The sequence below is a fragment of the Arachis ipaensis genome, chromosome B3, assembly GCF_059453495.1.
Source record: "Arachis ipaensis isolate K30076 ecotype BB chromosome B3, ASM5945349v1, whole genome shotgun sequence".
In the NCBI taxonomy this organism is placed as follows: Eukaryota; Viridiplantae; Streptophyta; class Magnoliopsida; order Fabales; family Fabaceae; genus Arachis; species Arachis ipaensis.
The window spans coordinates 57,659,979-57,662,454 of record NC_142438.1 but is presented as its reverse complement, the minus strand read 5'-3'; the positions used below and the strand labels follow the sequence as shown (position 1 = coordinate 57,662,454).

The following is a 2,476-nucleotide window of genomic DNA, read 5'->3' as shown; positions in this document are numbered from 1 at the left end:
TTGGCAGCATGAGAACCGCTTATCCCAGGGGCTTGCTTAGTCAAATACAAAATTTGATTTTCTAGCTTCTGGATGGCAGCTCCTTGGTTTTGCAAGTTAGAATTTACTTCTTCCTTAAAAGCTTTCAATTCAATTATGTCTTGGCTCATGGTTGCAAGCATTCCTTCTATCCGGTTTAATTGATCTTGAAATTGTTGGTTCGGATTAGGTTGGGTATGTTGATTATTCTGGCCATGATATGATGGTTGGGGGTAAGTGTTTTGTGTGGCTTGGTATGATCTTTGGTTGGAGTTTTGGTATGTGGAATTGTTATGTTGGTTGTGGTTGTAAGGTTTGTGGTTTTGTGGTTGGGTTTGTTGGTTTCCCCACCCAAAGTTTGGGTGGTTTCTCCAGCCTGGGTTGTAAGTGTTGGAATGTGGATCATATGATTGCCTTTGTTGGTTTCCCACATAGTTAACCTCATCCCAATCACCTCCTTCAATGCCTACTTCCTCTTGATCTTGTGTGTGTATTGCAGCCACTTGCTTTGTTTCTAATTGCCTGGTAAGCTCTGCTAGTTGCTTGGCAAACACCTTGTTTTGGGCTAGAATTGTATCAACCTGGTTCAGCTCCATGACTCCCTTAGTGTTGTGCCTTTCTGATGCATAGTAGTACTCATTCTCAGCCACTGTCTCGATCACTTCAATGGCTTCTTCCACAGTCTTTTTCCTGTTCAATGAACCTCCTGATGAATGGTCTACAGCCTTCCTTGATTCATAAGAGAGCCCATCATAGAAGATGTGCAGTTGCACCCAATCATGGAACATGTTTGGTGGGCATTTCCTTGTCAAGTCCTTGAATCTCTCCCAAGCCTCGTAGAGAGTTTCACCATCTTGTTGTCTAAAAGTCTGAACCTCAGATCGAAGCCTATTGACCTTTTGTGGAGGGTAGAAACGTGCCAGAAACTTGCTTTCCACCTCATCCCATGTTGTTAGACTCCCCCTTGGGAATGATTCCAGCCACTTAGCTGCTTTGTCCCTAAGTGAAAATGGGAACAAAAGCAGTTTATAGGCATCTTCCTGGACTCCATTGGACTTCACAGTGTCACAAATTCTTAGGAATTTCGTGAGATGTTGGTTTGGGTCTTCATTAGCACTTCCTCCAAAGGAACAATGATTTTCCACAAGTGATATTAGCTGTGGCTTGAGCTCAAAATTGTTGGCCTGAATGGGTGGTTTCTGGATGCTACTACCACAATTCCCAGAGGTTGGGTTTATGTATGAACTAAGAACCCTCCTCTCAGGGATGGCATCGTTTCCATCAGCTCTCTCATGGTTGTGAACTTCTCTATCCATGTTGAGATCTAAAGCTTCCTCAAAATTGTCCTCAGATTCTCCTTCAGATTCCTCTTCTCCCACTACTCTCTTCCCTCTTGCTTCCCTTCTAAGTCTATGAAGGGTCCTCTCTGGTTCGGTATATGGAGGAGTTGATGTCTCTCCTCTCCTACCTGTCATACAAGAACACAGCTCAAACACAAACTAGTGAAATACTCTTGGTTAATGGAAGAGTATGGTTAGCTCAATTGAGGAATTAATTCAAACAGTTAGTGAGTCAGTGAGTTAGTTGCATGAATTTAAAGGCATAAAGAAGGAAAGCATGTAACCAAGTGCAGAAATTAAAATTCAACAAGTATCTAGAACAGAATTAACAAAGCAAGAGAAAATTGCTCAATCTAGTTAGCTTCCAATTTGAGAATTGTCAATCGAAAACCAATCCCCGGCAACGGCGCCATAAACTTGATGCGCATAAACGTGTTATGCTACGATTTAGGAAATTGCACGATCGGCAAAATTCCTTCCGGCAAGTGCACCGGTTATCGTCGTCAAGTAAAAACTCACAATAGAGTGAGGTCGAATCCCACAAGGATTGGTTGAGTGAGCAATTCGGATTAGAAGTGTGTTCTAGTTGAGCGGAATCAAGATTTGAGATGAGAATTGCGGAATGTAAAATTGGCGGGAAAAGTAAATAACAAGAAAATTAAATGGCTGAATCTTAAATTGCATGAATTAAAGAGCAGAATGTAAATTGCTGAAATTAAAAGGGAATGGGGATGATTGCAAGAATTGAATTGCAGAATGTAAAGAGAAAGTGGAAATCAGAAATGGGGAATTCATTGGGTTTAGGAGATATTGAAATCTCCGAATCAAAACATGTATATCTCTTCCTCAACCAATGCATTCATTGAATTTTGCTTGGCAATCTTATATGATTGGATCCCAATTCCTTGGCTCACCAATGCTCTCTAAAAACAAACAAATTCCCAATCCCTTGGTTTAAATGTTCATAAGAAGAGATGATGCTTGATCACTGATTATACCACACAATTTCATGAACCACAATTTGGTAGGATTACATGTCACAATATCCATCCAAACCCCAATCCAATCCACTGTGAGAAAGCTTCTCTAGCATGAATCCTCCATTCCTTTCCCAAGGC

At 41.2% G+C, this 2,476-nt stretch overlaps 1 non-coding gene across 1 annotated transcript; it reads left to right on the top strand.

The window, feature by feature from the left end:
- The first annotated feature begins 804 nt into the window (after positions 1-804).
- LOC148570748 (small nucleolar RNA R71) lies at positions 805-908 on the top strand. The gene has a single exon (XR_015880502.1). It is a non-coding gene; the product is annotated as a small nucleolar RNA R71 (small nucleolar RNA).
- The last annotated feature ends 1,568 nt before the right edge of the window (positions 909-2,476 follow it).